At 38.8% G+C, this 24,407-nt stretch overlaps 1 protein-coding gene, 1 non-coding gene and 2 pseudogenes across 11 annotated transcripts in view; 3 read left to right on the forward strand and 1 right to left on the reverse strand.

Moving 5' to 3' along the window:
• Positions 1–24,407, reverse strand: part of MTMR3 (myotubularin related protein 3) — a 131,942-nt gene that overhangs the window by 102,894 nt on the left and 4,641 nt on the right. The gene's annotated exons all lie outside the window — the stretch shown is intronic.
• Positions 2,503–2,613, forward strand: LOC119467088 (annotated as a pseudogene).
• LOC119467081 lies at positions 13,415–13,516 on the forward strand. Its single transcript, XR_005195608.1, has one exon. It is a non-coding gene; the product is annotated as a U6 spliceosomal RNA (small nuclear RNA).
• Positions 17,357–17,469, forward strand: LOC119467087 (annotated as a pseudogene).

Here is a 24,407-nt window from a genome sequence, read left to right on the forward strand (position 1 = left end):
TTTTGGTAGAGACAGGAGTCTCACTATGTTGCCCAGGCTGATCTCAAACTCCAAGCTTCAAGCAATTCTCTCGCCTCAGCCTCCCAGAATGATGAGATTACAGGTATGAGCCACTGTGCCTGGCCAATTAAGACCCTTTCGATGGAGCTCCAGGAACTATGTTTCACTCACAGTTAAGTATTTAAGGAAGTTTCAATTTACATAGGCAAGCCAGCTAAAACAGTTTAGGCCAAATGTTGGATGATGTAGCATAGACATCTCAAATACTTAGCTGACCACAATCTTGGCCAATGGTCAAGTTTATTTTGGGACTGAAATATTTAAAAGTCCTTCATATTCTCTTGCAGCTCCTACACATTAATCCTATTAAACAAAGACTTCCAATTCTGAAACTTTTTGGTACTCACCTTTCATTCTCACCTAATGCATTACCTCCAAGTAATTCAGGTGGTAAAGAACCCGATTTTCAAAGGCAACATAATGATAACAGCTTTTTAAAAGGCAAGACAAGGCAAGGCCGGGCTTGGTGGCTCATGCCTGCAATCCTAGCACTTTGGGAGGCTGACTTAGGAGGATCCCTTGAGCCCAGGAGTTCTAGACCAGCCTGGGCAACGTAGCAAGACCCTGTCTTTACTAAAAATTTAAAAATTAGCCTGGCACAGTGGCACACACGTATAATCCCAGCTACTTGGGAGGATGAAGCAGAAGGATCCTTTGAGCCCAGGAGTTTGAGAGGGCAGTGAGCTATGATCATGCCACTAACACTCCAGCATGGGTGACAAAGCAAGACCTCGTTATTCATTTCTTCATTCATTCATAAACATAAATAAACAAAAAAAAGACAAGAAAACTGCTCTTAATACCTAATTAACCATATCAATTTTAACCTTAGCATAAAGAACACAAATTAAGACTTTTTGTCATCTCTACCATCAATTCATTTTGCACAAGTGGGCAATCCATGGAACCTAAAGCAATTACTACAAGGTCACTAATGCTTACTACACAGACCTCACTTCTTCATTTCCTCTTGTCTGTCTTTCCACCGAGTGTTTCTCCCCCTTTCTGACCATTCTATAGGTTATTATAGCTACTCTGTAAGAAAACAGTAAAGAGGATATGTATGCCTAATCTGTGACAGTACTGACTTTATATCTTTGCTATTGTACTTATTATGGTGATAAGCTCTTTAAGGAAAACTTCTACACTGTGTAAGTGTAAATAATGGGAAAGGAATACTGATTCATTCTATATCCATTATAAACACTTTTCCCTCTAAACCATTGATAAATGGAAGATACGTTACTATTTTCACTCCACTGATTCTGAATATTATCTCATATACAAACTAAGCGTACCTATGTATATTAATATTTACCCTGAGATTAAAGTCCAAAGTATTTTTAAATATTTTGCCCACTGGAGAAATAGTCAGACTAACATTAAATATACTGGTCAAAATTCTCAGTTGTAAGTAAAAAAAAAAAAAAAAATCCCAAATCAAACTAATTTAAACAAAATTTAAAAAAAAAAAAAAAACTTTTTTTTTGAGACAGTCTCACTGTCACCCAGGCTACAGTACAGTAGTGTGATCATGACTCACTATAAGCTTCACCTTCCAGCCTCAAGGGATCCTCCCACGTCAGCATCCCAAGTATCTGGGACTACGGGTGTGTGCTTCCACATCTGGCTAATTTTTTATTTTTTGTACAGACAAGTCTCCCTATGTTACCTACGCTGGTCTCCTACTTCTGGGCTCAAGCAATCCTCCTTGCCTCAGCCTCCCAAAGTGCTGTGATTACAGGTGTGAGCCACCACACCCAGCCCAAATATCAGAATTTGTTGGCTCACAGGATAATCAGATGGTGCATAGAAACAAAGAAAAAAACTTCAAGACCAGGGCCTCAAAGGCTCAGTGCTATAGGATCCATCTCTATCTCATGCTCCTCTTTACTTGTTTGGCCTCATTCTGGCTTCATTCTCTTCCACTGCAGGCAGACCTCCTGCCTGGGGTGGGGCAGACAGTCTCAGCTTCACAAGTCCAGAAGAAAATTTGCTCCCGTCATTTGTATACCAATACCTATGAAAAATGCCTACTGTCGAATTACCAATCTGTAGTGCCAATGAGTACTATAGGACAAGGGTGATAGTTACAAAATTCCCTAGGCCTGGTACACATGTTCAAACCTTAAGCTGCCAGAAAATGGATATCCTACCGAGGGATCTAATAAACTAAAAGTAATGATTTGCCACTATCTACAAGTTAACTTATTTTATTTAATGAATAAAATGCCAGAATCTCAAAAACAGGAAATCCACAGAATGCTCTATTCCTTTTACAAGTATAATTAAGTGTTGAAAGTAGATCCCTAATGTCCAAAAAAATATGATTGAAGGATACAACTTAGGAATTATCAATAATCCAACAAAATGTAAAAATTAAGAAAATCTAACCCCTGACACTGAACCACTAACTTACAATTACAGAAAATCCTGTCACACATGCTCTGGTTTCTCTTCATAACAAATCTTTTTGCCTTTTATTAAAGATTTCCATGGAGAGTTAACAGTTGTGAATTGGTGACCAAATTTTTTGAGGCCTTCTTAGGCCTCAAATTCTTTGAGGCCTTTCTTTATAAGAAAGAAAAAAAAAAGTCTTGGATGGGCACGGTGGCTCATGCCTGTAATCCCAGCACTTTGAGAGGCCATGGTGAAACCCCGTCTCTACTAAAAATACAAAAAATTAGCTGGGTGTGGTGGCACGTGCCTGTAATCCCAGCTACTTGGGAGGCAAGAGAATTGCTTGAACCCAGGAGGCAGAGGTTGCAATGAGCCAAGATCACGCCACTGCATTCCAGCCTGGTAACAGAGCGAGAGAGATTCCATCTCAAAAAAAAAATTCTTAACAGGGGAAAAAAAAGTTAATTGAATGGGCTTATAGATACGACAGTTTAGCAAGAAAGAGAGCAATCTCATTCCAAAAATTTAATTGTTGGGGAGAGATAGCATGGGGAGAAATGCCAGATATAGGTGAAGAGGAGGAAGGCAGCAAATCACACTGCCACATGTGTACCTATGCAACAATCTTGCATGTTCTTCACATGTACCCCGAAACCTAAAATGCAATAAAAAAATATAATAAGGGCAATAAATAAATAAATAAATAAATAAAAATTTACTCAATAACAGCACAAATCTGAAACCAAAGTGTGAGACTCCTACTGTTGGTTACTGCATAGACGCCACAGTAATGGCTAAAATTCATACGGCACTCACAGAGCTAACTATCCTTGAAAAAAATGCTTCTTTTCTCAAGAGGTTTAAGTGGAAAGGAATATGAAATTTCTTAACCTATGTATGTTCTAAATTACTTTGTTTCAGGAATAATAATTCTGAAACAACTGTTAAATAAAAACCAGCAACCCCCAAAACTGCTGATCCATCACTTAGTTTAACTGATCAGTTTGCTACCAACTACAGTGTTTACCTTTACAGTAACACTTCTAGTCCCATAGAAGCTGTTTTGTTCTACATAACTGCACTAGATTCAGATGTACATTCAGAATTTAATTTAAACGGTGACCTACATTCAGTGGTGTGTGGGTACCTATAAAACACAGAAAAGGGCCTACTTTCTACTAACTTCTTTTAAGCTCAATCTGAGGCAAAATGACACTGTTTTTAACAAGTAACAAATTTATGTTCATAATAAAGAATTACATACAAGGTGATATGTATTATTCCTTCATACAAAGTTCTGTGACATGCTTAGAGGTACTGTTTATTAAAAATTTATAAAGAAGCCGGGCGCGGTGGCTCAAGCCTGTAATCCCAGCACTTTGGGAGGCCGAGGCGGGTGGATCACGAGGTCAAAAGATCAAGACCATCCTGGTCAACATGGTGAAACCCCGTCTCTACTAAAAATACAAAAAATTAGCTGGGCATGGTGGTGCATGCCTGTAATCCCAGCTACTCAGGAGGCTGAGGCAGGAGAATTGCCTGAACCCAGGAGGCGGAGGTTGCGGTGAGCCGAGATCGCGCCATTGCACTCCAGCCTGGGTAACAAGAGCGAAACTCCGTCTCAAAAAAAAAAAAAAAAAATTTATAAAGGTGAAGAGATACAAATAATGGAGTGGAGAAGTCCAGGTCCTTGCTTATAATTTTAACAGCCAACACGTATAGCGTACTCTAAATGCTTCACCATTTATTAGTCATTAATCTTACAACAATTCTACAAAGTAGGTAATATTGTTATCCTCATTTTAAAAAGAGGGCAACTAAAGAGCAGAGAGATAAGGTAACTTGCCCAAGTCATAAAGCTAGCTAGTAAATAATTTACAGATGCAAGTTTAAACCATATAAGAAATTAAGTAAGAACAACACATACATAGCAAACACAAAAACAAGAGAAAACTCAACGTACTCAATCTCAAAAAGGCAGAAAAGCAATATAAATTAAGAAACTAATTTTTTTTTCTCTCAGTACTATGAAACCAGGTCTATATCCTTGGAGGTGGGTGAGTAGGGTAGATAATCTGTGTTCTCAAATTATACAAAAGTCTCAAAAAAAGTAACATATTTCTTGTGGGCTGGGCTCAGTAAGCCCAGGAGTTTTAGAGCAGCCTGGGCAATACAGCAATACCCAGTCTCTACAAGAAATAAAAAATCAGCTGAGCATGGTGGAGGCTAAATTGGGAAGATGGCTTGAGCCTGGGAAGAATGTGGGAGCTTAGAAGGCTGAAGCTGCAGTTAAGCCATGACTGTGCCAATGCACTCCAGCCTGGGCAACAAGGTGAGAACTTGTCTCAAAAAAAGAAAATTAAATTAACATATTTCTTAAATAAATAAAAGTACTCTTAACTTTTCGGAAGCATACTCTGGAGAAAACGTGTATTAAATGAATGATAGCACTTTGGAAACTAACTTTTCATTCCTAAATGTGCTTTAAAGAATACAGCGAATGGCTAAAAGCAATCCTCCATAAAGTTATCATGTTTAGTACTTTTTACTGAGAAATACAAAGTTCTACAATAATCAAAATGAGTCAATCTATCACAGTGGTATATATAGTCACTTAGCCTTATCTCTGGAAAATATTTTCAGATTATGTAGATGTTTTATCTCTCAGATAACCTTCAACATGAAAAAGGCATTTTCCTGCTATTTCCGCAAGGGCCAACAATTAAAGTAATTTGTGGTACTGATTAAAGAAGATTAATTTGCCACCTAGAACAACTTATAGCTATGAAATTCAATTTAGAAACAGAGCTGCAATCACTCTAATCCACCAAAACAATCAAGAGTTACTCTCTCTTTCAGAGTACTGAAGCAAGTCTACTTTCATTCTATTTTTACTCCTAAAGTGTACAATGCTAGTAGGCAAAAGGTCTGTTCCTCAAAACTGAACTGATTCTGGTCTTGCTTTGGTTTCTTCTGGTCTGTTCTAGTAGGAAGCAGTAGCTACAGTGTCTGACATGAACATGATACTTGTGCTTACTATGTATATTCCCTTAGCTCTAGAAAACTGATATGGCATTGAGCTTCTTGAGTTACCCCTTAAGTCACTCATTATAAGGCTATTCTCATCCAGGTCTGTAGAAGGAAAGCTCCCACCATGGTTACTCCCATTCTGAATCCTCAACTTGTTCCCACCCCCAAGTTTTACAAGTTTGTTAGGGAAAAAAAAAAAAAAATCTTACTTGCATCCGACTATGGAAGTTCTTCCTACCTATATACCATTACTCCTAGGAGGTACAAGCAAGATCTCTTCTTGATTTCTTGGCTGCCTTTTACTGATGTAATCATAGCATGAAGCTTTGAAATGTGAGATCCTGAGACCAGTCGCTCCTTTCAAAGTGTCTATCATTACTCCTTAGTGAGTCAGCTTCTGGACTGCTGCCAGTGTGCTCTTTGTTGGCTTTATCATGAAACCATATTCCTGTAGAGCTGGAATGGTGACCAAAACACTGCATTTCAAAAGACTCCTTCAAAATGTGTATCAAAAAAGATACAGATACATAATCCAAGCAATCCACTCACTAGTTTCAGTAAGAGAGGGAATGAATAATACAAAGGAGGTTAAGTAGTTATGTTAAAATATTCTCTTATATGCAAGTATCCAAAAATATCCTGTAAAATCACCTGATAATTTTCTTTAAGTAGATTTTATGCAAATTAGTACTTTTAAAATTTTTTATGCCCTTGAGGAAAGAAAACTCAACTTTTCTGTCTCAGGTAAGAACTCTGAAATAAAAGCTTGAGACACTCGAGGATTCTGTGAAGGTCCATCAACTATCACTGAAGGGGGAAAACATCTACTCTTTAGTAAGTACCTTTAGTAAAGAGTTTTAGAGAAATCCATCAATAAAAAATTTTATAATTTTTAGGGGTTGTTTTTTTGTGACCAAGTCTCACTCTGTAAAGCCAGGCTGCAGTGCAGTGGCGCGATCTCGGCTCACTACAACCTCCACTTCCTGGATTTAAGCAATTCTCCTGCCTCACTCAGCTTCCCAAGTACTGGGATTACAGGCGCATGCCACCATGCCCTGCTAGTTTTTGTGTTTTTAGTAGAGATGAGGTTTCACCACGTTGGCCAGGCTGGTCTCGAACTCCTGGCCTCAAGTGATCCACCCACCTCTGTCTCCCAAAGTGCTGAGAATACAGGTATAAGCCACTATACCGGCCAAATTTTTGATTTTTATAAGGTGAAACAATATTGAAAATGGAGAAAGAGGGAGTGGATATAGGGCAACTCAAGCTCCTAGCACTGAATACAATAATGGAGAGTAATAATGCTTTCAGGGTATAAAAAGTGAAACAGGCCAGGCATGGTAGCTAACGCCTGTAATCCCAGCACTTCAGGAGGCTGAGGCAGACGGATCACTTGAGGTCAGGAGTTCAAGACCAGCCTGGTCAATGTAGTGAAACCCCATCTCTACCAAAAATACCAAAGTTAGCTGGGCATGGTGGCAGGCACCTGTAATCCCAGCTACTAGGGAGGCTGAGGCAGGAGAATCACTTGAACCCGGGAGGCAGAGGTTGCAGTGAGCCAAAACTGCATCACTGTACTCCAGCCTGGGCAACAAAGAGAGACTCTGTCTCAAAATAAAATATAATAAATAAAAGTGAGACAAATATATTCATGCATGGTACTGGTCTCTAGAAGACACAGTTTTTCCCATAAACTTTAAAAATAAATTTGGCACAGTGGTACGCAATCGTACCAAGTCCCAACTACCTGCAAGGCTGAGATGGGAGGACTGCTTGATCCAAGGAGTTAACGGCCAGCCTAGAAAACACAGTGAGAACCCCATCTCAAAAACAAAACAAAAAAATGTCTTCCTGAGCAAATGCTCTGAATGAATCTAGACTTTTAGACACTCAGAACTTGCTTGACATTTACCAGTAAAAGGATACGTAACGACTTTGAAAAAAAGCTAATATATAACAGCTAACATATAACAGGTTAACAGGTTTACGAAACTTGTCATAATTTAAAATATGCTTTTGCAAGTGTTTAGTGAACAAATTTAAAATATGCACCAAAACCCTGAAAATTGTTTTAATATCCAAAAAGGAGAAAGCTGTAAAAATACAATAAAAGATGCAGTTAAAAAACACTGAATACATGAAATACATAATTCTACATAACAGCTATTAAAGACAAGATATTCCCCAATAAGTAAATTAAAACAACTTCATTTAATTTAGAATGCTTGAAAGAACATTACCTTATACCAAGGAAATACCTTATCCAAAGGAAAGGACTCAAGCACCAAATGATATAACCCGGTAACTTATACTTCTGAATTCCCTAGCACGCACTTAAGACTTACACACATGGTAAACGAGCTCAACTATGAAATTTTATCAACTATGAAATTTTCATAGTATCAACTACTATGTATCAACTATGATACAAGTATCAACTATGAAACTTCAAGGAGAGGGACCACAGTTTTATTTACACAGTTGTCCTTTGAAAGGGGTTTGATGTGCGGATTTCTTTTAATCAAATGTGGATGGAAAAAGTATTCTCAAGATGTGAAACCCACATATACAGCAGGCCAAGGGCTGGCTTTTCACATAGGCAGATTCCACAGGGGCAACTGGGAGACTTAAGTATGCCCAGATTTTGGTATATAGGGGTCCTGAAACATCCCCCAAATATACCAAGGATCTACTATACTAGGATATACACTGATTTTCTATATTAGTCTCTGTATAATCACCAAAAATGAAAAATGTAAAGTTTCTTACTCCATTCTGATGTAACAATAGCTCTAAGAACCATAATAGAGGATAGCACATTGGTATGTTTAAATCTTGTTAGAATGTAAATTTCCACAAGCCATGTGTGATGATTAAAAAGTTTTCCTCCAACACTAGTCCTACTCAACCCTGTCCTAAAACTCCAACTGCCTAACATACTTATACCTTAATTGTCTAACTGCTTCCTTATTTAGAACCACATACATACCCCTCTCAACACTGTCCAACTTCCTGCTAAAAACAACTCCCCTTGCTACTTATTTTATCATCTTTGAATATGTTGGCTTCTTACATTTATTGCCTTTCAACTCTTAACACAGATTCTCAGGGCAAAGAGGATGTGTAACTGTTGTGTTGTTATCACTGTAATAACACTAGCAACAACCACAATTAGCGAAAATGGAGTGCTTACTATTGGTTATCTAATATTATAAGCACTTGCTGAATTCTCACAAGGGCCCTAAGAGGTATTATTGTTATCCCCATTTGAAGCCCGAGACTCAGAGTAGTTAAAGAACTTGCCCAAGATCATAGATAGGTAAGTGGCAGAACCACAGTTCAAAACCAAGCCTGAGCTCTTATTCACCACAGTAAACTGCAGTGGAAACAGCATCCAACTTGATGTGTGGACTCATGTACTATTTCAGCTACTCACTAGCAGTGCAACCTCAGATAGGTCCTGACAGCTATGAAACACAATTTACTTACTTGCAAAGTAGAAGTAACAATATAGCCTACCGTGCCTACTTCACAAGGTAGCAATGAAGATTAAGTGTACAACTGATAAAGCTAATTAAAATTATATTTGTATTACTAATCCCACAGTTGCTACCTCCATACTCCCATGGTGTTAATTTTGGCAGCCCTATCCTGGAATTCTAGACTTGGATCAGTAACATTGCTGTTATGGTTAAAGGAAAGAGCTATATAGGGGTCTTGTTCATATCAGGCAGCCACATATAGAAGACCAACTTGTTAACCTGCAATCCCCATTACTGGCAAGACTGGGCAGGTATTTCCAGGCAGGTATTTAAATGTGAAATAGCCAAAAATAATGATAGCCTACAAATGAGATACCTATTCACCAAATGACCGTATTTCAAGTATAATATCCCTTGGTTCCAAACACAATATTCAGTTTTCTGAATATTCAACCTCAGAAGAAACATATATTAATGAGAAAAGCTCTGTAGTTCTAAGTACCTCTGTATACCTAGCACCTCAATCATATATTTAAACTGAGGGCTTAAACTAAGATTCCAGACTACACAAAAGAAATGGCTAGGTGAGGTGGCTCACACCTTTAATCCCAGCACACTGGGAGACTGAGGCAGGCGGATCTCTTGAGCCCAAGAGTTCAAGACCAGCTTGGGAGACATGACAAAACCCCATCTCTACAAAAAAAAAAAAAAAAAAATTGCCAGGCAAGATGGCACGTTCCTACAGTGTCCCAGATACCCAGGAGGCTAAGTTGGGAGGATTACCTGAGCCCAGGAGGTTGAGGTTGCAGTGAGCCATGATTTGCACCACTGCACTCCAGCCTGGGTGACAGAGTAAGACCCTGTCTCAAAAAAACAAACAAAAAAGAAAGAAAGAAAATCAAAAACACTACTATTCTCTGAAACGTCAAACCACCTATGGCCTCTGTAGTCCTCGGGGTTAGAATTGGAACCTCAAAAAATTAACTTGCAAAAATTGTCTGCAATCTCTTTCGTTTCTTTTGAGATGAAGTCTCACTCTGTCACCCAGGCTGGAGAGCACTGGCGCAATCTCAGCTCACTACAGCCTCTGCCTCCTGAGTTCAAGTAATTCTCATGCCTCAGCTTCCAAGTAGCTAGGATTACAAGCACATGACATCACACCCAGATAATTTTTGTGTTTTTAGTAGAGACAGGTTTTCACCATGTTGCCCAGGCTGGCCTCGAACTCCTGACCTCAAGTAATCTGCCTTCCTCGGTCCCCCAAAATGTTGGGATTACAGGCATGAGCCACCTCATCCAGCCTGCAATCTCTTTTCTAAGGTAAAAAAGTCTCATCTATTTCTCTTGGCCTCATATTGCTGCAAAAAGAAAGCTCACTACCACAACAAAGAAGATAATTTATTCAAGTAGCTAATCAACCTAAGTTTTATGTCTTGTTCACATGAAACTCTGGTTAACAATATTAATACCTCCAGCCATCTTGGGGGAGGGGAGAGAAGGAAAAAAAGGAACTCTGTAATGCTAAAATCTTTTCCCAATATGTTTTACTTATGAAATTTCATAACCAATTACATAACCATCCTATTACTTGGAAGAACACAAAAGTCAATGATTCACAATTTAAAAGCAACTAAAAACATAAAATATAAAATTATGCACTAAGGAGTTTTATATATAAATTTACCCATTAAATAAGTATGTGTGCATACTTCTTTAATTTAAAAAAATTCTAATGGCTTACAGTTTATACTACAAGATTATTTACACAAACAGATTAGTCTCATTCCAGAGTAAGCTTTTCTGGGGACAAAGTTTACTAAGCAATTTACAATGTTCTGTGAAAATAACCACCTTTTTCAGGTTCTGTAGTAAAGTTATAAAACTTCTAGGCACCAGCTGAGCGCGGTGGCTCACGCCTGTAATCCAAGCACTTTGGAGGCCAAGGGGGCGGATCACCTGAGGTCGGGAGTTCAAGACCAGCCTGACCAAAACAGTGAAACCCCATCTTTAAAAAATAAATAAATAAAAATAAAAATAAACTTCTAGGTACCATATTTTTTAAACCATATAAAAAATACATAGGCACGTGTGTATGTATGTACATATGAATGCTTTTATGGCAGTTTTATTTATAATTACCAAAAACTGGAAACAACCAAATGAACTGGGGAATGAATACAGAAACTGTTGTATATCCATACACTGGAATACCACTAAGCAACAAAAAGTAATTACTGATACATAAAAACATGGATGAATCTCAAAATACATTAGGTTAAATAACAGACGTCAGTCTCAATAGGCCTTATACTGAGCCAAGCAGGAGGATCCCTTGAGATGAGGAGCCTGAGGCCAGCACAGACAACAAAACAAGACCTCCCATTTCTATTAAACAAAAATTAAAACAAAGAGGCTAAATACTGAGTGATTTTGTTTACATGGACTTCTGAAAAAAAAAAAAAAAAAAAAAAACAGAAAATACAGATCAGTGGTTGCCAGAGACTAAAGGTGAAGAAATGGGCTGACTATAGAAAGGGTCATGAGGAAATTTTTTTGAGGAACTACTCTATATCTTGATTATCATGGTGGTTGCACAACTAGAAGTGTTTCCCAACCTCACAGAACCATACTCAAATATACCTTAACAAAAATAATTTTCAACCATACATGATAGAATCTTTATTGCTCTAATACCAAGACCAAATGCTGCTTAAACCACTGATGCCTTGGTCCGATCTGCCTCCAAGTTTGAAAACTCCCTCCCATTAACATTTTGCCTAAAAATTAAACAGTATTTGTAAATTAGTCACAAAATCCTTTAAGATTAAAATACACATATATTTTTAAAGAAAACTACCTAGTGCTTGTATCCAAGTCATTTTTGGAGAAAATAATCTTTGTTAAGAAGGGAATAAAATCCAAGTAATAAATACTGACATCAATCTTTTCCAGGATCACGATGGTCAAAACAAATTAGGAGACTCTTCTTCTAATTTTGGTCCAAAATACCAAATTTTTTACTGCAAAAACTAACAGATTATTATAAAATCTTAACATTTGCCTAAAAGTCTTAAAGTGCTTTCACTTAACTAGGCAGAATAAACAAAAAAGAGCACAAGCTTAGGCCCGACACAATGGGTCACACCTGTAATCCTGGCATTTCTGGAGGCCAAGGCAGGCAAATCACTTGAGACCAGTCTGGGCCATGTAGCAAAACTCCACCTCTTCAAAATACACAAAAAAATTAGCAGGGTGTGGTGGCACACAGCTGCAGTCCCAGCTACTTGGGGGAATGAAGCAGGAGGATGGTTTGAGCCTTGGAAGCAGAGGCTGCAGTGAGCCAAGATTATGCCACTCACTCCAGCCTGGGTGAGACCAGAGTGAGACCCTTTCTCAAAAAAAAATTTTTTTAACGCACAGGCTCAAGATCTCAACCCACCTAGGCAAGTTATTTAACCTAATTTTGCCTCAATTGTCTCATCAGTAAAATTGGAATAATTTCACCACCCTCTGGGAATAGTCCTAGACTATCAAATGAGTTAATACATGTATTATAATAAATCACAGGGTGATAAGTGGCACAGTTAATTAAGCCTCAGTATTAACCTAATATAAATAAATGATATCAATAATCACCAGCTATGTAGTCTTTGTATATCACAATTCTGCTCTGTAAGGTAAATGGCCTAAATTCAATGGTCTAAATAAAGAGCTATTTAGTAATACTATTCTATATTCCTATTATTTTACCTGAATTCACCTACCTAGTTCAGTTTGCAAAAGAAAGGTTAAGTATTATACTTCTTATATAAAAAAATGTGAGGTCTATATAAGTTAAATGACTTATCCAAAGAAACAGTAATGTGAAGGCAGAGCCAAGATGAGGATTTGGTATTCTGAGATTCCTTAAAACTTTGTCGTCTCCAAAACTTTTAGCCCTCCACCAACTCCTTCCCTCCTAACAAAGATACGGGTATAATGCACCCAAAAAAACTCCAATTTAATAATTTTAAAATTTCATTAAGCTATACATTTGATTTGTGCACTCTTCTGCATGTTTGTTTTGTATCATAATAGAAAGGCTAAATGGCTTACTTATCATTAAGTGTATTCATACATGAAGTGAAGTAGTGGAAAAGTTACATCAAAAGCTAAAAGGAGACAAACTCAGCAGATTATGTTCTTTAAAATTCTGTGAGAGGCAAAAGTTTTTAACTGAGGTATAGCATACATACAAAGAAGTGCACACTTCCTAAGTCTACTACTCAATGAATCTCATAAACAGAACACAACCATAAAATCATAACCCAGATCAAGACACAGAACACTACCAGCACACCCACAATCTCCCTTGTCCTCACCACTAAAGATAACCATTATTCTGATTTCCATTCCCATCTGTTAGTTTTGTCTGTTTTTTAAGCTTTACAGAAATGGAGTGCTTGCTTCAGCAGCTAATATACTAAAACTGGAACAACACAAGAAGATTAGCATGGTCCCTGCACAAGGATGACATGCAAATTGGTGAGGCTTTCCATCTTTATTATTACAGCAGTCTGTATTATTTAATATCCAAAAAAAGATCAATATGAAAAATGGGATGAACTAATCAATAATGTGATTGAAGACAACAGCATTATTTGCCTGGGAAACTAAAGACAAAACAACTGGAAAATTATTAAAACTGTTGAAGGAGTCAATTTGCTGCTTATGGAATAAACATATACTGTAATCACAATGACATATACTATATACTATAGAATTAAAATAACATTTCTGGCTGGGCACAGTGGCTCACGCCTGTAATCCCAGCACTCTGGGAGGCCAAAGTGGGAGGATCACTTGAGCTCAGGAGTTCAAGACCCGCGAGGGCAACATGGTGAAATTTCCAAAGAATAGGACTAACTCCACATGTAGCATCTACACGTGGACAAGTATGAGTGTTTCCTGATTAAATAACCTAAGTGTCATCTCCATGAATGTATGTATACAACTTTGTTGGATTGAAGGCTCCTCATCTCAACCGTACTGGAGATAAATGTTATAAATGTAAGTAATTCAAGAAAGTCTCATCCAAATTAACTCACGTAAAACAAAAACAAAACAAGAAAAATTTGCCACATCAAGGAAATGTTATAAAGTGTGTAATTATTGTCTTTATCAGTGACTCACTTATAAAGTGGATCTGAACTATAAATTACTACTATTTACTTTCATTTTTTAAAAAAAGGATGTGAGATACTTTTGTAAATTTTCTTTACCCAAAGGTTCACTGCAACCACAACAAAATCATGTCCTTTGTAGCAACATGCATGCAGCTGGAGATCAGCATCCTAAGCTAATCATTGGGTAAACATGGACGTAAACATGGGAACAATAGATACAGGGAACTAACAGAGAGGAAAGGATGGGAAGAAGTAAGGGTTCAAAACTACCTACTGGGTGCTGGGTACACATTCTAAAATATATATATTTGAAACAGTAATAAATATATATAGATATTTGTAGGAAGAATACAAGTGCATGGGCTAAAAAGACAAATAACTTTTGCATAATAGTATCTAAGAGGATGACAAAAGGGACTCCAGCTGTATACATATTTCAATTTTTTTTTTTTTTTGGAGACAGAAATTTGCTCTTGTTGCCCTGGCTGGAGTACAATGGCATGATTTTGGCTCACCGCAAACTCCGCCTCCTGGGTTCAAGCTATTCTGTTGCATCAGCCTCCCAAATAGCTGGGATCACAGGCACGCACCACCAGGCTGGGCTAATTTTGTATTTTTAGTAAAGATGGGGTTTCTCCATGTTGGTTGGACTGGTCTCAAACTCCCAATGTCAGGTGATCTGCCCACCTTGGCCTCTGAAAGTACTGGGTTTACAGGCATGAGCCACCGCGCCTGGTTGCATATTTTAATTTTTAAAAACAAATACAGGCCAGGTACAGTGGCTCACCCCTGTAATCCCAGCACTTTGTGGAGCCAAGATGGACAGATCACATGAGGTCAGTTCAAGACCAGCCTGGCCAACATGGTGAAACAAAGGTGAAAAAGCTTGATAAGTGGGTGCCTCATGAGCTGACAGAAAATTTTAAAAATCGTTGTTTTGAAGTGTTGTTCTTCTCGTTCTTTGTAACGATGACAAACCAGTTTTTGATCGGATTGTGACATGAGACAAAAGTGGATTTTATACGACAACAGTTAAGATCAGCTCAGTGGCTGGACTGAGAAGACGCTCCAAAGCACTTCTCAAAGCCAAACTTGCAACAAAAAGAGATCATGGTCACTGTTTGGTGGTCTGCTGCCGGTCTGATCCACTACAGCTTTCTGAATCCTGGCAAAACCAATACATCTGAGAAGGATGCTCAGCAAATCGATGAGATGCACCGAAAACTGTAACACCTGCAGCCGGCATTGGTCTACAGAAAGGGCCCAATTCTTCTCCACAACAACACCTGACCCCACATTGCCTGACCCCACATTGCAAAACCAACACTTCAAAAGTTGAATGAACTGGGCTACGAAGTTTTGCCTCATCCACCATGTTCAACTGATCTCTCGCCAACCGACTACCACTTTTCCAAGCATCTAGAAAAATTTTTGCAGGGAAAATGCTTCCACAACCAGCAGTATGCATAAAACACTTTCCAAGAGTTCATCAAATTTCAAAGCACAGATTTTTACACTACAGGAATAAACAAACTTATTTCTCGTTGGCAAAAATGTGTTGATTGTAATGGTTCCTATTTTGATTAATAAAGATATGTTTGGGCCTAGTTGAAATAATTTAAATTTGCAATCCAAAACCACGATTAATTTTGCACCAACCTACGTTTATTACCTCAACTGCTCCTCAACTTTTTTTTTTTTTTTTTTTGAGACAGAGTCTCCCTCTGTCACCCAGGCTGGAGTGCAGTGGCACAATCTTGGCTCACTGCAACCTCCGCCTAATGGGTTCAAGCAATTCTCCTACCTCAGCCTCCCGAGTAGCTGGGATTACAGATGCTCTCTACCAAGCCCAGCTAATTTTTGTATTTTTAGTAGAGACAGGGTTTCACCATGTTGGCCAGGCTGATCTCAAACCCCTGACCTCATCTGCCCACCTTGGCCTCCCAAAGTGCTGAGATTATAGGCATGAGCTACCACATCTGGCCTAATCTTACATTTCCTTTTTTTTTAAGAGATGGGGTTTCGCCATGTTGGCCAGGCTGGTCTCGAACTCCTGACCTTGAAATCTGCCCGCCTCAGCCTCCCAAAGTGCTGGGATTACAGGCATGAGCCACTGCGCCCAGCTATTCTTACTCTTTAAAAGAATAAAGTAAAGCCAGATAATAACAAATGTCTTAACCCAGAAATCTAACCTTTTTGAATGATATTCTCCATTCACAGAAGCATTTAATGCACTATAAGTGTGCAGTAAACTAACAGCAAAAGCCAACAGGCTCTAATCACTTAAATTCTAGAGGATATATGACATAGCTCTTCCTAAAATATCACCAGATGAGTATACAAACTTAGACTGGCTCAACTCCCAGCTGTATATTAACACCAAAACTCCAATGAGTCTATACTGTCATAATAAAAATCATTTGCCTAAATATCTTCCAATCCATATTAGACGTATTAATATAAACCACATCCCATCTGAGTTGCCACAACTCCACTTGATAGTTAAAACACACCACAACACACACAGAGAGACACAGAACTTGGGAGTTCGAGCTGAGTTCTGTGTTTACAGAGTCCATACAAACTGATTTTTCTTAAGGTGTCCTTCAACATTCTCAATCAGCTTATAAACAGAAAAACTGGATAGCTAAGTCCTCTTGTGTTTAATTGTGATCAAATCCCAGAATGTCTTTAGTCATAGTGGAGTTCACAAGGATAAAGTTCAAATCAGCTTACCTGCCTCATTCCTCCCATACTACTTCCTACAGCTGCCACTCCTCTTGTGAACTGGAGCCAGTTAATCAGCCACTTCTTCAATGGTGACTGTGACTTAAACCTTCACAAGACATCCAATGAAATATAAAGACTTAAAGTATCAGTTTTTGGCTGAGCATGGTGGCTCACACCTGTAATTCCAGTACTTTGGGAGGTCAACTGATCACCTGAGGTCAGGGGTTCAAGACCAGCCTGGCCAACAAGGTGAAACCCCATCTCTACTAAAAAAAACACAAAAAATTAGCCAGCTGTGGTAGCTTGTGCCTGCAATCCCAGCTACTTGGAAGATTGAATATGAGAATCACTTGAGCCTGGGAGGCAGAGGCTGCAATGAGCTGAGATCACACCACTGCACTCCGGCCTAGGTTACAGAGTGAGACTCCATCTTAAACAATAAAAAATAAAATAAAATACCAGTTTTTCCTACTTATAAAAGTAATACATAGCTTTGTGCAGTGGCAGTATCGTAGCCAATGAGGTTTATCCGAGGTGTGATTATTGCTAATTGAAAAGTAATACATGCTCATTTTAGAAAACTGAGAAACTATAAAAGAATAAGAAGCAAAAAAGTCACATTATCCCACAAGAGAGAAATTAATCACTACTATTATTTCCATTCCTGGCCATCCAGGGTCTCCTCTGTATATAAAAGTATATTAGTTCATTTACCAAACAGGATTTTAAGTACTGTAGAACAAGGGGGAAGTAGCCTACTAGCTTTTTGGAAGACTAATTTTCTTCAGTGTAAAGAAGTTATACTTACTGCTGAGTAGGTCAACCATATGTACAGGAAACTGAAGAGAATAACAAAGATGAGGGGAATCATACCTGCTCTTTTTCATTCACAGACAGCAAACCATAGAGTCCATGTTTTGGGAACCATTATGTATGCAAAGACCAACTAATGAGTACATTTTCTTTATAAACAGCAGCCCACTAAATAAACAAATACATATATACAAATGTGCATATACATATATACATACAAATATATACACAAATATACAGTCTTGCCATAGGAGTTACACAAACAGCGAAAGGAATGACATTAAGAGTATTTTTTGTCACCACTAAAGTATCTTAAGAGAAAGTAAAGAGATATGTGAAAGGTTAATCTAAAATTCATGACTTCTTCCACAAAAATATTTTCTGTGCACATCAGCTGAAGGAACAATCTAACTATGGAAAAAGTAAGTGTTGGTTTTATAATGCTATAACTTATTTACAGGTGTAAATAAAAATGCAGAAGTTTAAACAGTTAGTCTATAAATATTGACAGTTTACAGTATGTGAAAGTAGCTTGTAAGTCATGTTACCTAAGGTAAAAAGGGTATGTAGCCTTTTGTGCAAAGCACTGTATACAGCAATCACCTTCGATACAAATTACCTCACTTCTTTTAAATGGCAAAAAAAAAAAAAATCATTCAAGCTGTTTAATATAATCTCTTTTCACAGTCTCTAAGATTTTAATATTATCTTTCTCTGCCAATGACCCGTATGAAATAACTGAAACTAATTTCCCCAAAACGGGGGAGAAAAGACTCATTTTTTTCTAATACAAAAGGCCTTGTTTCCTAATTTCATAATTTATGGGGGTTGAGAAGCAGGCAGCCACAAATTAAAAGCAACTTATTCAAATTCAAGAAAAAATTATATTTTAATCTAAGAATCATCATAGAAAGTTTGTTACAGGCTCAGGTTATTCCAAATAGAGTTAGTGACAGGTTAATTGTGTTACTTTTTTTTTTTTTTTGAGACGGAGTTTCCCTCGTTGCCCAGGCTGGAGTGCAATGGCGCGATCTCAGCTCACCGCAACCTCCACCTCCTGGGTTCAGGCAATTCTCCTGCCTCAGCCTCCTGAGTAGCTGGGATTACAGGCACGCACCACCATGCCCAGCTGATTTTTTGTAGTTTTAGTAGAGACGAGGTTTCAGCGTGTTGACCAGGATGGTCTCGATCTCTTGACCTCGTGATCCACCCGCCTCGGCCTCCCAAAGTGCTGGGATTACAGGCGTGAGCCACCGCGCCCGGCAATTGTGTTACTTTGAGAGCAAAGGAGAGCAAGTAGCAATTATTCATCCCTTCACTCAGTCTCTAAGACCTAACCTCTTTAAAAACAGAGAGATATATATTACTGCCAAACTGCTTTCCAAAAAACGTAATTTTTAAAAATATGCTCTACACAATATTAATTATTCATATTGAAAAGAAATAGACTGCATTGATTCTTATCCTATGATTCACCCTATTCAAATTCAGCCACCTCAACAATGCAAAAAGTATCAAACTGATGCTTTAAATTTATTTTTGCCCTTACTGCAGATATTGCAAATATGACTCTCAAGAGCATGGAACTTTTTTTTTTTTTTTTGAGATGGAGTCTCACTCTGTCAACCAGGCTGGAATGCAGTGGCACGATCCTGGCTCACTGCAACCTCTGTCTCCTGGGTTCAAGTAATTATCCTGCCTCAGCCTCCCAAGTAACTGGGAATACAGGTGCGTGCCACCATGCCCAGCCAATATTTTTATATTTTGTTTGTTTTTGAGATGGGGGTTTCTCCATGTTGATCAGGCTGGTCTCAAACTCCCCCTGCTTCCGCCTCCCAAAGTGCTGGGATTACAGGTGTGAGCCACCACACCTGGCCAATTTTTTTGTATTTTAGTTTCAACATGTTAGCCAAGATAGTCTCAATCTCCTGACCTCGTGATCCACCCACCTCAGCCTCCCAAAGTGCATGAGTCACTGCACCCAGCCTAGCATGGGATAGTTTAAAGGCATTCATAATTCAACTAAACTGGGCCATCTGCAAAACTAGTGAAATGCCTAAAAACAAGCATCTATAAATGCCCAATATTAAACCTTAGGAGTCTAAAGCAGTAGCAGCCAAAGCAAGTATAACATACCTCCAGGAGACCGGGCACGGTGGCTTACAACTGTAATCCCAGCACTTTGGGAGGCTGATGCAGGCAGATCACTTGAGGCCAGGAGTTCCAGACCAACCTGGCCAACGTGGCAAAATCCCGTATCTACTAAAAAAATACAAAAATTAGCCAGGTATGATGGCACACACCTGTAATCCCAACTACTTGAGTGGCTGAGGCACAAAAATCACATGAACCCAGAAGATGGAGGTTGCAGTGAGCCAAGATTGCACCACTGCACTTCAGCCCAGGTAACAGAGCAAGACTCTTGTCTCAAAAATATATATACATTTTATATATATATATATATATATATATATATATATATGCGCGCGCACACACACACACACGCACGCACACACACCTCCAGGAGTACCCAAGATGCCCCAGGGTAAAAAAGGAAAATATCTTAACTTCATTTTTAATTATCATCCTGGTTAATTTTTTGTTTGCATTTTATAAAGTCCACAATAATCAGTTACTATGTTTATTCTTTGCAAATTAAATACCTAAGGATTAAGAATTAATGCTCAAAAGGCCAGGTGCAGTGGCTCATGCCTGTAATCCCAGCACTTTGGGAGACCAAGACGGGCAGATCACAAGGTCAGGAGTCCGACACCAGCCTGGCCAAGATAGTAAAAGCCCATCTCTATTAAAAATACAAAAAAAATTAGCTGGGCATGGTGGCACGCACCTGTAGTCCCAGCTACTCGGGTGAGGCAGAAGAATTGCCTGAACCCAGGAGGCGGAGATTGCAGTGAGCCAAGATCAAACCACTGCATTCCAGCCTGGGCAACAAAGCGAGACTCCGTCTCAAAAAAAAAAAGAAAAAAAAAAATTGATGCTCAATTTTTTTCTATTTCTCTTTTTTCAAAGCAACAACATGAAGTGGTATCAATTTTTTCCTAACTTCATTCTTCCCATCCCATCAGTTTTGCTTTGTTTTTTTTAAAGAAACAGTGTCTCACTATGTTGCCCAGGCTGGAGTACAGTGGCTATATTCATAAGCACAACCACAATGAACCGTAGCCTTGAAATCCTGGCCTCAAAAATCCTCCTGCCTCAGCCAACAAAGTAGCTGGAACCATAGGACCATGTACTGAACCTGCTTAATGCTCAAAATTTTTTTTTTTTTTTTTTTTGAGACGGAGTTTTACTCATGTTACCCAGGCTGGAGTGCAATGGCGTGATCTCGGCTCACCGCAACCTCCGCCTCCTGGGTTCAGGCAATTCTCCTGCCTCAGCCTCCTGAGTAGCTGGGATTACAGGCACGCACCACCATGCCCAGCTAATTTTTTGTATTTTTAGTAGAGACGGGGTTTCACCATATTGACCAGGATGGTCTCGATCTCTTGACCTCGTGATCCACCCGCCTCGGCCTCCCAAAGTGCTGGGATTACAGGCTTGAGCCACCGCACCCGGCCTCAAAATTTTTTAGTGATGGGGTAAGCAACCAAAAAGTTTGAAGACCACTGGTCTATACTGCTCCCTTGTCACTGAACTTTCATTTTTATCAGCTCCCTCCCCAGAGTTAAGCTATGGAGGTAAGTCCTGATGCTGAAAAAGAAACAGAAAAACTGTTTCAAACTATTTTAAACTCCCAACAACAACAAGCTAACGATGAGAAATCACTAGCAAGAAATATATGGAATTGAATACTACTATGCTGTTGATGGGAATTTCAAATAGACATTCTATCTAAAGGGCATCTTGAGTATATTCCAATTTAAAACACATATACCCTCTGACCCAATAAGCCCACTTTTTTTTTTTCTTTTGAGACGTCTCACTCTGTTACCCAGGCTGGAGTGCAGTGGCTTGATCTCAGCTCACTGCAAACTCCATCTCCCAGGCTCAAGTGATTCTCCATACTTCAGTCTTCCAAGTAGCTGGAATTACAGACCCCCACCACCACATCCAACTAATTTTTATATTTTTAGTAGAGATGGGGTTTTGTCATGTTAGCCAGGCTGGTCTTGAACTCCTGACCTCAGGTGATCTGCCCACCTTGGCCTCCCAAAGTACTGGAATTACAGGCATGAGCCACCATGCCCAGCTAATAAACCTACTTTTAAGAATTTATCCTGGGCCAGGTGCGGTGGCTCATGCCTGTAATCCCAGCACTTTGGGAGGCCGAGGCGGGTGGATCACAACGTCAGGAGATTGAGACCATCCTGGCCAACATGATAAAACCCTGTCTCTACTAAAAAATACAAAAAATTAGCCAGGCATGGTGGCTCATGCCTGTAGTCCCAGGTACTTAGGAGGCTGAGGCGGAAGAATCACTTGAACCCGGGGGGCAGAGGCTGCAGGGAGCCAAGATCATGCCACTGCACTGCAGCCTGGGCAACAGAGCAAAACTCTGTTTCAAAAAAAAAAAAAAAAAAGTTATGTAGCTTTCATAATCAGATATAATTTCATTTTGGAATTTAAAATGAGATTAAGTTAAAATTCCAAATTATTGTCCTATATCACTTCTGAAACTCGTTATAAACACTCTGTCTTCCCGTGTCATTTGTAGAATCAATCTAAATACTTAATATTTGGTTTATCTCATGTAAAAATGATAGGCATCGAACAAATAACAACCCTATTTCAAGTTAACCATCTTGTCTTTATACCAATTCTTTCCAGTTACATCATGATTTATCAATATACTTACAATTTCCTTATGCTTTTCCAGACTATAAATCTATGAATAATTCTGAAAACAAAGTAAGTTTCTATTCCTCTTCTGCAACTAAGTTACAAAAGTATTAACTACTAAAGAAATTAGATTTAGACCCCAGATAGGTGAAATTAGAAAAGCTTGCTACAATCTGTCGTAACAGAATCATTCTGAATATCTGAGTTATTAGCATCAAAACAATATCTCTGTGGTTACCAAGTACTCCATACTCAACCTTAAGGGAAAATGATACTTAAGAATATTATTATAGCATAAGTTTATGTGGTTTGTTCATTAAATCAACAATTTAGAACAAAGCCATGGGGTATTTCACCGCTAACAGAGTAACTTTAAGGAAACCCACCTTCGCAATTTTCTTTTGTTTTCATTTGTTTCATACCTATTTTATAGACAGTCATTCTACCCACACTGCACAAGTACTATATACCTAAACAACTACAACAAAGTTTAATCACAACCCAAAAGAAAAAATAACCTTTTAGGTCAGGTACAGTGGCTCATGTCTATAATCCCAGCACTTTGGGAGGCCAAGGCAGGAGGACTACATGAGCCCAGGAGTTCAAGACCAGCGTGGGCAATGTAGCAAAAACCTGTCTCTACAAAAAATGAAAATAATAATTTTTAAAAAGAAAAAATACATTTTACACTGCAACCAAGTATACACACATAAACATATCTTTTAAAAGGAAACAAAAGTTTCCCAAATCAATATTTACTTTTACTTTATGCAATGCACCAATATATTGTTTTTCAAAATACTTTTTTAAGTAAGAACATTGATTTCATTACCCTACAACACTGCCGCCTGTTACTCAAAAACACAGCCTTAAAACTTTACACAGAACATGCTGAACTCCTTGTTCCTACCACCTTCCACCACTGCTCCAACATAAGAAAATGGGTGAAATCTATCAAGTCTATTCCAAGTACAGATATTGGCATAAATGTGAGACATCCCAGGTTCCTCTGAAGCTCCTGAAACATTGTGACTATACCTACTGGCAAAGAGGATACATGTGCTGAAAGGTTTCTCCAGGCAGAGGACAGAGGCAGAATTTCTGTTGCCTTATCAGTGACACTGGTAAATTCTGCACTTGAAAACATGTACCAGGTTTACCACTGCTTCACAAGCCAATTCTTCCAAGAAATAAAATAGGATTCTAATACCAACCCCTTACATTTTTAGAATACTTTTCATATACACTATTCCATTTGATCCTGCCTGGCACAGTGTTTGAAAAGTAGAGAAGTTGCTCTTCTTCCTTTCACTAATGAGGAAATTGGAGCTCAGAGGGGTTATGTGGCTTGCCAAAAACAACATGGCTAATGAAGAATACAACCCAGGCTTGAACCCAAGATTTACTGTTCTATCCACTTTCATGCTACAATTTTCACTTTTAATATCTGACACAAATGTAAACTTAAAAGGTATATTGTTTCTAGATACAAAAGTAAAGATGAAAGCATGATGTATTGATGATATCATAAAATTAAGATTAAAAATAGCTATGATGCCGCGGGCAATGGGTCATGCCTGTAATCCCAGCACTCTGAGAGTCTGAGGCAAGCAGATCACGAAGTGAAGAGCTCGAGACCATCCTGGCTAACATAGCGAAACCCCGTCTCTACTAAAAATACAAAAAATTAGCTAGGCATGGTGGTGCACACCTGTAGTCCCAGCTACTTGAGAGGCTGTGGCAAGAGAATCGCTTGAACCTGGGAGGTGGAGGTTGTAGTGAGCTGAGACTGTGCCAATGCAAGCCCGGTAACTGAACGAGACTCTGACTCAAAAAAAAAAAAAGGGCCGGGCGCGGTGGCTCAAGCCTGTAATCCCAGCACTTTGGGAGGCCGAGGCGGGTGGATCACGAGGTCAAGAGATCGAGA

This window comes from Cebus imitator, unplaced genomic scaffold (assembly GCF_001604975.1).
Source record: "Cebus imitator isolate Cc_AM_T3 unplaced genomic scaffold, Cebus_imitator-1.0 Scaffold258, whole genome shotgun sequence".
Classification (NCBI taxonomy): domain Eukaryota; kingdom Metazoa; phylum Chordata; class Mammalia; order Primates; family Cebidae; genus Cebus; species Cebus imitator.